At 41.1% G+C, this 13,105-nt stretch overlaps 1 pseudogene; it reads left to right on the forward strand.

Annotated features, from left to right (window-relative positions):
- Nucleotides 1-11,126, forward strand: part of LOC115860407 (ski-like protein pseudogene) — a 29,855-nt pseudogene extending 18,729 nt beyond the window's left edge.
- Nucleotides 11,127-13,105: the final 1,979 nt, after the last annotated feature.

Genomic DNA, 13,105 nt, shown 5'->3' on the forward strand with positions numbered 1-13,105 from the left:
ATGTAGAAAACAAACATGGTTACTAGGGGGGAAAGAGAGGTCGAGGGGAGGGATAAATTGAGAGATTGGGATTGACATGTACACACTACTACATATAAAGTAGATAACTAATAAGGACCTACTGTATAGCACAGGGAATTCTTCACAATACTCTGTAATGACCTGTATGGGAAAAGAACCTAAAAAAGAATGAGTATATGTATAACTGATTTACTTTGTTGTACAGCAGAAACTAACACAACATTGTAAATCAATTATACTCCAATAAAAATTTAAAAAAACCTTTACTTAAAATAATTGAAATCTACAGAAAAGATGCAAGAATAGTTTAATGAACTATCCTTCACCTAATTCATCTGTTATTAACACTCCTCCATTTGATTTCTCTCTCTTTCTTCAAAGTATTGATGGTGTTATTTTTATTATTTTCTAAACCATTTTAGATCAATCTGCAGACATCATGACCCTTTACTCCTAAGAGAAAGGACATTTAAAAATATGTCATAATACGATTATCAATTTCAGGAAATTTAACATTCATTCCATATTTTGGCTAATATATATAGTCCATATGCACATTTCACTCATTGTCCCACTAATGTCCCTTAGGTCAAGAAACAACCTCTCCACAAATATTTTCGCATTTCTGCATGGTTAGGTCTTTCTGAGAAAACAAATTCTGGCAACCTGGGTTAAAGGGTGATTGAACAGCAGCCCTAAAGATAAAGACTTCTGGAGGCATAAAAAGTCTTCTCCCTCCCCATAGCTATTTTCTCCAGGAAGATAAAGTAGAGATCTCTCTAACCTCTCCCTAAATAGGATTTGTTGCATTCCAGAGCAAACATCTCTCTTCACCTCTAGAGGGAACGATGGGCAGCTATGAAGGCCGTGCTAGATAGGCTCTAGGATTCATAACTTTGGAGTTTCTCTTATGTAGTACAAACTCCACTGTATGTGCCCTCTTTCTGTCACCCCATGGGAAAATAGGGCATAAAAAACTGGTGCTAAGATTAGGTCAGTAGAAACAGTTCTATCTCTGATCCAGATCCAGAGGTTTCATGTTCCCCTGTGTGTGTGTATGTGTGTGTGTGTGTGTGTGCGTATAAAACTGTGGAAGTGAGATAACATCTCAGACCGTTTATAGTGCAGGACTTAACACTTTATAGCATTTTCCTCCCCAGATCCAGGATCCTATTGGGAAATGACATGTTGCATTTAGTTTGTCAAGTCTCTTTAGTGTCTTTTAATATTTACCTTTTAACTGTTTTTGGCCGCTCATCACACTGACATTTTTGAAGAGTTCAGACCATTTGTTTCATAGTTCCCTTCTTTCTTACACATTCGCAGATAGGGAGGGCCAACTGTACTCTTCTGCACCTTGATTTTTCACTTAACAATATATCCCAGGGAATTCCCTAGCTGTCCAGTGGTTAAGACTCCATGCTTTCACTGCTGTGGGCCCAGGTTCGATCCCTGGTCCGGGAACTAAGATCCCACAAGCCGTGCAGCGCAGCCAAAGGGGGTGAAAAAAAAATATATATATATATATCTCTCCCAGAGATTATGCTGTATATTAAGGCCTTCCTTTCTTTTCTATGGCTGCATAATCCTTCTTTGTTTGGATATCCTGTTTCCCTAGTGCGTATCATATACAGTAGGTACTCAGTGAGTGAGTGTTGAGAAAGTAGATGGTTCCAAAAAAAAAAAAAACGGGTAAATGAATGGGGAACAGTTGAGCAGAAGAGCAATATATAGCCTGGACAGAGAATAATTTGGAGTCAGACAGACTAGGGATGCAAATCCAGCTCTCCTGGCATTGAGCAGTTTAGCATAGTGGTTAAGTAAGCAAGCTCTTAAACCAGAGTACCTGGGATTGACTCCACCACTCACTTAGCTGTGTTCCCTTGGGAAGGCTATTAAACCAACTGTGCTTCAATTCAGTTTCCTCATCTGTGAAATGGAAATAATAAGAGCAACTATTTCGTAAGGTTATTGTGAGAGCTCAATAAATATTAGCTATACTTTATAGCTATAATTTTTCTAAACCTCAGTTTCTTCATATGTAAAATAGGGCTAGTAATACCCATTCAGCAGGGAGAGGGTTGAGGACTAAGTGAGCTAATGTCTTAGTATAGTGACTAGCACAAAGAAGTAATTAATAAATTATAGCTATCAAGACTAGGGGATAGAGGATTATCGGTACTATAAACTCCTGTGAAGGTTGGACTTTATCTTGTTCACTAATGCAGGCCCAAGCACAATACCTTTCACATTGGCTTTGTAGTTAGACAAATCTATTTGTGTTTAAATTCCAGCCAGGATCACACCTACAAACAAATTACTCAACCTTTCTGATCCATATTATCCTCATTGATAAAACAAACATAATATTAGTTTCTATCTCAAAGTTATTGTTGGAATTAAATAGAATGATTGGTGTAAAGCTATCTGATCTCACCTTAGATGATGATTAAAAAAAAGTAAAGCATATTGCTGCCCATGTATGTATGCATTACAAAATATTTTCATGATTATTTCTCTGTGGTAGCCATGAGAATGTGACTTGGGAGACCTCCAACCAGGGAGGGTAATTGACCAAGGCTCCAGCTGCTGAACGGTGAAATTCATCACGGCATTTGTACTGAGGCCATGCCTCCCATGGGCTGGCCCATCAATTACTGAGTGTGGCAGAATACTAAGGCAGACCTGTTTCTGGGAGACATGGGACTTCTCTGATCACTGACTTTGGCTTGGGGATTCCATATGGCTTTGCCAAACCTTCCTCTGACTGCAAGGAAGCCTAGGGTGCTTTCACCCAATCTGTTCTCCCTCTCTCCTTCACTTAGGGTCAGACTTACATGGTAGTCTGAAAGCTCTCTCAGCCTGTTCCAGAAATTTCCCATAATAAAACCTTTGCATGATTAATCCCATCTTGGATTCTTTGAGGGCCCAGACTAATAACCCCCTTGGAAAAGGATCACTTAAACATAATGAATATGTGCCTTTTTTTTTTTTTTGCGGTACGCAGGCCTCTCACCGCTGTGGCCTCTCCCGTTGCGGAGCACAGGCTCCGGACGCGCAGGCTCAGCGGCCATGGCTCACGGGCCCAGCCACTCCGCGGCATGTGGGATCTTCCCGGACCGGGACACGAACCCGTGTCCCCTGCATTGGCAGGCGGACTCTCAACCACTGCGCCACCAGGGAAGCCCGAATATGTGCCTTTTTAAATGCTAGAGTTCATGATGAGTATATTTAAATCCAGATATTAGCCAAATTTTATTTTGGAAGGAACAATGACTCAGAGAGGAAAGGAAACACTGTAAAAGGTCTGACCCTCAGTCACTTACTATTCCTGCTCCTTCTTTCCTTCATCTTCTACAGATGTTACGCCCAATAGATTTATTGCATTTTATCTCTGTCTTGGTGTCTGCTTCCTGGAGGACTCTAACTGACACAGCCATCCAGAGGGGGAGAACTCCTGGCTCTCGAAAAGTGTTTTATACAGAATGAAGGAGAAAAGCTGGAGTCAGGGTGGATGAGGGTGTGTGTGCAGATGGGCTATCAGTGCCACTTCCCATTTTGCCTCCAAAACAGTACCTGGAGATCAGTATATGCAAACTTGAGAGTTGAAATTAGCCAAAATTAAATTCTTCTAACCCACTGAACAAGCTCATCAGTGATATAAAAAGTGATTATGTAGTTTAGTAAATTAGAGGTCATGATTGGATGATGGTCTGGGGAATAGAGCACAGTCAAAGCTGTGGAAAACTTCACATTCTTATGCCTTGGATTTTAGTTCTATTTTATTAGACCCAGGCAATAAGGTTAAGGAAATGAGTCTCACAACCAATTGCCAAATGAGTTTCACTGTTGTGCTTTATTGCCCCAAATATACCTCAAGCCCCTGAGGGAAAGAAGAAAAGTCAGATAAAAGGTAAAATAATACCAGTGGCAACGTAAGAATACTCTTGAACCCTTTATGAATGTCAGGGCTGGGTAGCCCCTGGTGCAGGAAACCATTGCCTCTGGCAGGTAGCACAGAGCCTTATTGAGGAAGTCATGCAACACAGAGCCATCTCTGTGTCCTATTTATTTGCTGTCCCATTTGCTCCAGGAGCTGTGAGTGGATATCCCAATACCACTGTAAGAATTAATTAGATAAAATGAGCATTGGGAAGTTAATCATTGGCCTAGATTCTGGCTCCCTGGATACAGTCATCGTCAGGATAACCTGAACTTGGTGGTCAATCATTCCACAAGGGATATACAAGATATGAATGTTCTTATACTCATTTTGTGAAAGGAAAAAGTCACACCTTCACAAACATTTTTTGTTATCTGCATAAAGGAACTTTGATTTATTACTTGGTACATATTTTGCAAAAATTAAGAAGACATATATTAAAATCTACCGTATGGTATCCAGTCATAATAGAAGTCTGGCAGTCAAAATAGAAGCCCAAATGAATGAATAAATGAAGTGGCAAAAACTAGATTTGATTTTATATCTGACTCCCAAACCCATTTTCTTTTCACTTGACCATGATGTACTTATAAGCGGTCATTTCCTAATCCCATGCAAATTATTCTGTGAGAGGAATAAATGCTAGTAAGTAAAATAGAAAACTGCCATTTTGGTGCAAAGCTAAATCACAGATTCTCCATAAATGTTAAATAACAATGGTAGGGGACTTCCCTGGTGGTCCAGTAGTTAAGACTCCTTGCTTCCAATGCAGGGGGCACGGGTTTGGTCCCTGGTCAGGGAACTACGATCCTGCATGCCACCTGGAGTGGCCAAAAAATAACGAAATAAAATTAAAATGGTAGAAATCCATCGGTGGCAGTGTGCTTAGAATTTATAGAATCACACAGAATCCCGGGGGGGTGGGGTGGGGGAAGACCATTAAAGTCATCAAATCTAGGGGTTTTCAAATATGTTCAGGTAGTAGAGTTCCTGGAACTCACAGTGTTCTTTGCAAAACTTCACAGATTACTAACAGCTAGTATTATATAAACGGGAAATGATTTCACTAGCAGATGCCATGATGTAATGGGAAGGAGCAGGCTTTGAAGTCTCACAGATTGGACTTTTCCATTCACTAGCTTGTGACCTTGAGTAGGTTAGTTAGCCTTTCTGTGCCTCTGATCCCTCATCTGAAAAATGGGGACGTCTCCATTTCAGAATTGTTAAGGATTACTTTTGCCAGATGTAATGCTAATACCTTGACAAATGGTAGCTACAGGTCCATAATTCCATATGTAAAATGCTTGGAGCCAGATTTTTTCAGAATAAGGAATTTTTTTGGATTAAAAAAATGTAATATAGGGGCTTCCCTGGTGGCGCAGTGGTTGAGAGTCCGCCTGCCAATGCAGGGGACACGGGTTCGTGCCCCCGTCCGGGAAGATCCCACATGCCGCGGAGCGGCTGGGCCCGTGAGCTATGGCCGCTGAGCCTGCACGTCTGGAGCCTGTGCTCCGCAACGGGAGAGGCCACAACAGTGAGAGGCCCGTGTACCGCAAAAAAAAAAAAAAAAGTAATATGGGACATATGTCTTATAAGTAACACCCCAGCTGAGGGTGTTGGATTATGTCTTATAAGACATAAGATATGTCTTATAAGACATAATCCAACACTTATATTTCTGCAGCATTTGCACCAAGTTTATTAAAAATATAAACTTCGCAAACCATCTTGAATTTAATTGGGGTTTTGGACTTGTGGATAAGGGATTGTAAACAGGTATTAGTATTATTTGAAGATAATACGAGTGCTGTATGTATGTATGCAGGTCTCCATAGCTTAAGAAAATATGCATTTTTTATGAGGGATGCTGTTGGTATCAACCCAAATCCTTTTTGCCAGTTGATGTACCCATCCTCCAGCTGCTGCCAGTGGTGGCTGATAACAACTCACAGTTGTCCCCTTCCTGGAACTAGCCCTCAACCAAACAGGAGCCACCTCTCTCGGTGGTGACGGAAGTGGGGAGAAGAACTGTTAATGACTGTCTGACATAATCCCTTGCCTTAAAAGACTAATTTGGGGACACAGTTCTTGTTTTAGAGTTTCCCTGTGGGATTAGACCAATGCCGGTCTTCGAAACCACATTCTTCTTTAGTTTTTCTCCCCTCTCCTATGCTGCTTCTATCTCTCCTCTTTTCCTAAGAGCAAATCCCTCAGGCTCTGCTTCTAGGGAACCTAACCTAAGACATTTGGTGCCAAGAGTAGTCCTAGAAAGCAGATTCTAGGAATGGGATTCTCAAGTTGGATCACGCAAGGACTGGATGGCAATGTGGTAGATGGAGTACGAGATTCCCTGGCATACTGTAAATGTAATTGAAAAGACTTGCACCTACAGTGAATTGGGGTGGAATACAGGCGGAAGGAAGGGGATGTTCAGTCTAACTGGCGCAATGTCTAAGACGTGAAAGATATATGGGAGCCGTCGGGACCCCGGAGACCGGGACGCCCGTCACCGCCCTCTCCCGCCCCCGTCGCCGTCTGCGCCGCGCGGGGATGCCCCGGGCTCCACCCGGCTGGTCGGCGCCCAGTGGCTGCGAGATCCCTGCTCGGCGCCCCACGCGCCCCTCTCTCTTCTGACCCCGGGCGGGCGAGGGAGGTGCAGCCTTAGGGGTGGTGAGGTAAACCCTAGAACTTCCTGGGGAGAGGGTGCACGGGGGATTTCCACAGTCTTCCCCGCGGCCCCCTCAGTGGGGTGCTGTTGGGAGTGCCCTGGGGTGTTCCGAGACCGCGGAGGGGGAGGGGAGGTGTTTGGGGACTCCTTTTCCTCCACTTCCCGCGACCCCCTTGCACGCCCCGAGGCGTCCCAGGTCCCTTGCTGGCCCCCCCCCACCGCCGCCGCCTCGGGTTTGAGGTGGGTGGGTGGCTTTGCGTGGGCCGAGGATTTCAGGGTTTGGGGGCTCCCCCATTCTAGGTCTCGCCTCCTGCCCTCTTCCTTGGCCTGCGTTGGCTGAGGTGTTCCCGTAGGGGGCGAAATCAGTACGTTGGCTAGTGGCCTTGGTCCTTAACCCTTTGGGTTTGTTTTAAAAGAAAAATGAACAGTAATCCTTGAAGATAACTGGGCAATTTTTCTTTAGGTTTCGTTTTTAATTGTACAAGTTCAAGTGGAGTCAGAAGCTCTTCTTACTGGTGTGAGGACTTATACAAGCCTTCATTTTGTCTACACAGACCAACAGATCATCATTTCTAGAGAAGATACTTTTTTCTCTCCTTTTTTGGTGTCCTTGGTACCAAATACTAAATTCGGGTGCATAATTCTGACACAAGTAATTGCATAAACTTTTCACATGTTGTGCTTAAAGCCAAACCAAACTGTTGTGTTGAACTTGGACATCTTGAGTTGAGACAACTGGTAACTTTATTTTAATACATATATATGAAGAATTTAAGAAAATAAAGGCTTCCTCGGACGTGTGCCTCTTAAAATTATTTGCTTTGTTATTAGACATAAAATAAGAAATTTTACAGCACTTGCAGTGAAATTACACTAGAGTACAAGCAGAACCAAAACAAAGTTGCAAAATCTATTGACTAATTTAGGGAGATGTCTCTTTGGAAATTTAAATTTTCTGTGAGAGTAAGTTACCATAAGTATTGGTATACATTGCTTTTCTCTCCTCAAATAAGTAACTAAATAACAACGCAAATCTCAGACTTATTTAACACAATAGTTTTTAGCAATGGAAAACCTACAGACAAATTTTTCCTTGGTTCAGGGCTCAAATAAAAAACTGAACAGGACGGAAGATGATGGCAGCCCTCCAGTGAAAAAAATGATGATAGACATTCACGCAAATGGAAAAATGATGATAAACAAGATGCCAACAGTAAAGAAGGAACACTTGGATGACTATGAAGCGCCAATGGAAACTGATGAAGAGCATGTCAAGAGAACCTGTGCCTCTGTGCCTGAACCTTTACATTTAAATCCCAGTTTGAAACACACTTTGGCACAATTCCATTTTAGTAGTCAGAGCTCTCTGGGTGGACCAGCAGCATTTTCCGCTCAGTATTCCCAAGAAAGCATGTCACCTACTGTATTTCTGCCTCTTCCATCTCCTTAGGTTCTTCCTGGTCCACTGCTCATCCCTTCTGATAGCTCCACAGAACTCACCCAGACTTTGTTGGAAGGGGAGTCTATTTCTTGTTTTCAGGTTGGAGAAGAAAAGAGACTGTTTGCCCCAAGCCCTAAATTCTGTTCTCTGAGAATTTTCACTCTAACAAATAAATACAGTATGTGATGAATTGTACATCTATTGTTCAAGGTGTACATCAGACCATATTCATATCTTAAAGGTCCTGGGAATACTTCCACTTAATGCCCTATCCTGTGGGCTGATCACATTAACTGATGCACAAAGACTGTGTAATGCTTTATTGCGGCCACATACTTTTCCTCAAAATGGTAGTATACTTCCTGCTAAAAACTCATTGGCTCAGTTGAAGGTAACTGGCAGTGCCTTTGAAGTGGAACATGAATGCTTAGGCAAATGTCAGGATTTATTTGCACCCCAGTTTTATGTTCAGCCAGATGCTCCGTGTATTCAGCGTCTGGAGTGCTGTGGAATGCTTGCGCTCCAGACATTTGTGATGCATTCTCACAGATCACCGGACAAAAGGACTTGCCACTGGGGCTTTGAATCAGCCAAATGGCATTGCTATTTTCACGTGAACCAAAAATACTTAGGGACACCTGAAGAAAAGAAACTGAAGATAATTTTAGAAGAAATGAAGGAGAAATTCAGCATGAGAAATGGGAAGAGGACTCAATCCAAGATAGATACACCACCAGGAGTGGAATTATAGTCACGGTATCCAGTTATAAAGCAGGAAGGTGACCATGTTTCTCAGACACATTCATTTCTACACCCTGGCTACTACTTATACATGTGTGATGAAGTGGTTGCCCCAAATGTGTGGCTTACTTCAGCTGTATCCTAGCCTAAAGAGGTCACAAAGACAGAGGCAAGTAGATCTACACTAAGACATTCAGAGAAGCCTCACAGCAGTGGGAAACATCAAAAAACAGTGTCTTATCCAGATGTCTCACTAGAGGAACAGGAGAAAATGGATCTAAAAACAAGTAGAGAACTATATAGCCACTTAGATCCATCAGTTTCAAATAATTCTACAAGCAAAAGGAAACCTGAGTCTACCACTTGCAACTTAGCCAGAGACACAAGTAAGGCGGGAATTGACCGTGATGCTGCAGCTTCATCTCCACTTCTTGTCAAAGATGTCATTTGTGAGGATGATAATGGAAAAATCATGGAAGAAGTAATGAGAACTTATGTAAAACAACAGGAAAAACTGAACTCAATTTTGCAGAAGAAGCAACAACTTCAGATGGAAGTTGAAATGTTGAGTAGCTCAAAAGCTGTGAAGGAACTCCCTGAAGAATAGCAGAATTTACAGAAAGAGCTTGAATCTTTGCAGAATGAACATGCTCAAAGAGTGGAAGAATTTTATGTTGAACAAATTTAGACATAAAATTAGAGCAGGCAATGAAACAAAAATGTACCTGTGACTCAAATTTAGAAAAAGATAAAGAAGCTGGATATGCAGCACAGCTGGCAGAACTGAGACAGAGATTGGACCATGCTGAGGCTGATAGGCAAGAACTCCAAGATGAACTCAGACAGGAACGGGAGGCAAGACAGAAGTTAGAGATGATGATAAAAGAGCTAAAGCTGCAAATTTTGAAATCATCAAAAACTGCTAAAGAATAGAAACCTTTAAAGAGATTCATCTGTGTGTTCCCAACAGGGTCTATTTTTGTTTGTTTGCTTTGGTAATTGAATTCTGAACAATTTATCTGCATGAAAATAACTAGACATTGTATCCATTTGTAGATCAGAGAAAGTGAAGAGATTATATATTAGTATATAAATTTTTACATTTTCCAAATGAATGAAAATGTATGTTTCTTTGTACTTTTTTTTCAACCAGCTCAGTAACAGTACTTTATCGTTTCAACTATTAGATAATCTGCCTATATTTCCAATGCAATTTAGCAGTTGCATACTTTTTAAAAGCTGCATTGTGTTATGGAAAATAGTTTTGATCAATTTTGTTATCCATATTTCAGATTCAATTTTAGATACAATGGTGGCTTCATAGTTCATATATAGAGCTACTCAAGGAGTTGAATCTCCGTTTTTTTTTCATGAACACAATCTCATTTCTAAGTTAATATAGTACACTCATTATTATAATCAAAATTTGCTTTAATTTTGTTCATATTGTGGAATGAATTTCCACCAGTTCTCTTCTATTTAATGTCTCCTAAGAGACATTTTGTCAGTAGAGGAATTTCGTTGATTAGGTTATAGCACACCCCATGGGGAAGGATAACATGCTTTCTTATACACTGCTGCTAAACACAAGAAGCAGTTATAATTAGATTTTCTGTTTAAATGTGGTTATATTCAGAAAAAAATTTTTATGTAGCAACTTTAGAAGAGGGAATAAAATGTAATAATTTTTGAACTTTTATGTTGTTAATAGTGGTGTGAAAATATTAATGTACTTGAGAAAAACTGATACCATTGATGTATATCAGTTTCTATACAATCCATAATCCTCCTGTACAGTTTCTCTATGTAGTTGTGGGTCTTACTGATATTTATATAATGGATTTGTTTTCCTTAGTGGATTTTTCCTTTAAATTGTAAAACATTAAACACTTTGAAGGCTAAAAAAAAGAAAAATATATGGGAAATAGCAACTATAAGGATTGTGGAAGTGGGTGACTGATGCTGAGTCTGATGAAAGACTGATAAAAGAAAATGACCTAAGATCTATTAATCAACAATTTAAAACAAAGGACCTCACTGTTAGTATTTAAAGAGACCCTCATCTCTTGCAGCCAGTATTCAGAGATAATTATCAAGCAGAAATTTAAGAAAGGGAGAATTTTAGAAAAGGCTGAATTCTCAGTGTAGGAAAGTTTCCTCATAAGAGTTGGGTCCTGATGGGGAAGAAGTAGGACCTTGAGATTTGGGGTGAAGATATCTAGGTAGATTCATTTGAAACGCTTGAATCCCAAGACTCCTCTGAATCCTCTGAGCCTATAGAAGTGCCCCTCTGGCCTAGGTGGGAAGATAAAGGCCCATACCTCCCCATTTTGTACGTACCTTATAAGACAATGTAAGTCCTCCTCAGGATCTGCTCTGATTTCTCCTCGTGGCCACCAGACTCATAACTAGGATCAAATGGCCCATCAGGCAATATTATATCCCCAAATAGCTATAGCACCTGACTTACACGTAATGGCAAGTACTAGGAAAGGATGCCTGAGGGCTGGATAAATGGAGGTGGGAATTTAAAGCTGGATAAGGGAGAGTTCATCAATATCAGGGCTCTCTGTTGTGACACAGGATTTAACACTCAGCAAGGACCCCTAAGAGATGGTTCTATACACTGCTGGAATGGCTCTTTAAAACTTGAAAAAGTGATAGCCACACATTAAATAAATAGAGATGCCAGAACTGCCATGGTAAAAGGAATCAAAAGGCTCAATGAAGTGGGCCTGCAATAATGGGTTTATTATCTAAGACTGAAAAATCCACCAGTCAATCGTGCTTTTTGGAAAGCTTGGAGGACACTCCATTTACCAAGACAACAAAGAATGCACTAGGTAGGGAAATTACCGGCATCATTGAGACTCTTGCAGCAGCTGTGGTCTCTAAGTCAGGACTGATGGTAGGAGATGGGCTCCCTAGTAGCAATGAGGATAAGAACTCAGATTAGCAGAGACCAGGTGGCTGTACTTCACCATCAGAAGAACGGTGGGGCTTAATGTTAGAATAGTAGCCAGGAGGGTCTGGCCAGCAGGGATTTTGGCGATGGCTCAGAGAACATGGTGTTCCGGGAATTCCATGGTGATCCAGTGGTTAGGACTCCACACTTCCCGGAGTGCAATCCCTGGGCAGGGAACTAAGAACCTGAAAGCTGGGTGGCACAAGGAAAAAAAAAAAAAAAGAACATGGTGTTCTTAGGGCCAAGATAGATGCACGGCCATTGTATATAACGAAAAGGGAGGGGGAAATGAGGAGTTGTTTAATGGACATAGTTTCAGTTTTGCAAGATGTAAAAGTTCTGGAGATCTATTGCACAACAATGTGAATACACTGAACACTACTGAACTGTACCCTTAAAAATGGTTAAGATGGTATATTTTATGTTGTGTGCTTTTAACTACAATTTAAAAATTTTTTAATTATTTACCAAAAAAATGGATGAGAAGGCTGAGATCAGCTGCTCTACTGGAAAGTCACAAATCTTTGCCTGTTGTCAGACCCAGAAGCTATCAATTATAGGAGACCAGTTTCCCATGAGGAAGCCCCCTATAAAATCACAGCAAGTATACATAGTAGTGATTCCTGCAGTCCTTCCCCAATCTATGGCCACTTATTCACATAACTCTACAATGGAGTAAGAAAAATACCCAGATCTTTCTAAGGTTGTTGGAGACAGGGTCCAAGTTAACACTGGTACCTGGGGACCTAAAGCATTAGCATGGTCTCCTCACTGGAATAGGAGCATATATGAGTTAGATAAAATGAAGGCTTGGGCAAGGTTTGTACCACAGTTGTTCCACTAGGTGTATGGTCCTACCCAGTTATTTCCCATTCCTGACAGTATAATTGGAATGGGCGTACATCGAAACAACAGAACTCTCACATTAGTTCCTTAACCTGTAGAATAAGAGCTACTAAGTAGTAATAGGAAAGGCCAAGGGGAAGCCCCTGAAACTGTTCCTGGACAATGGTCAAAACAATAAATTAAAAACCTGTCACATTTTAGGGGAATGGCAGAGTTTAGTACCTCCCTCAAAACTTTAAAGAATGAAATAATGTTGGTTCCTGTCCTATTCCTATTTAATTCACCAGTCTGGCCTCTGCAAAAACTGATGGATCATTGCAGATGACAAACTTAATGCAAACTTAATGAAGCAGTGGCTCCAACTACACCTGCTACGCCAGATGTGAATCTTTCTAGAGGAGATTAACAGAGCCTCCGGTACATGGTGTACAGCCATCGATCTAGAAAATGTGTTCTTTTCCACACCCATCTGGAAAGAGG

Source organism: Globicephala melas, chromosome 1, assembly GCF_963455315.2.
Source record: "Globicephala melas chromosome 1, mGloMel1.2, whole genome shotgun sequence".
NCBI lineage: Eukaryota > Metazoa > Chordata > Mammalia > Artiodactyla > Delphinidae > Globicephala > Globicephala melas.